The sequence below is a fragment of the Plasmopara halstedii genome (genome assembly GCF_900000015.1).
Source record: "Plasmopara halstedii genome assembly, contig: Scaffold_444, whole genome shotgun sequence".
In the NCBI taxonomy this organism is placed as follows: Eukaryota; Oomycota; class Peronosporomycetes; order Peronosporales; family Peronosporaceae; genus Plasmopara; species Plasmopara halstedii.
The window spans coordinates 965,107-965,482 of NW_020187364.1; positions in this window are offsets into that span (position 1 = coordinate 965,107).

Below are 376 nucleotides of genomic sequence, written 5' to 3' on the forward strand. Positions count from 1 at the left end.
TATGGTTGGGCTTTTTTTCTCCAGCTCTTGCTCTCAAATTTGACAGTTCTACCATTTCTGATCGTGATAAAGGACTGATCCCAGCTTTGGCAAAGTTACAAGTTGAAGTGCATCACTTTTATTGTTTTCGTCATTTAATGGAAAACTTTAACAAGAAATTCAAGTCAGTTGTGCTCAAGGATGCTGCCTGGTCACTTGCAAAGGCACTGACCACCCAAGATTTCAATTTGAGGGCCACCAAGTTACAAAACTTGAATGAACGTGCTCTTGACTGGCTTCTCAATGTTGGAAAAGAGAAATCGTCTATCTGCTATAGCTCATGCCACCGATTTGGAACACTGACGTCAAACAATGTTGAATCTGTCAATAATAGTTT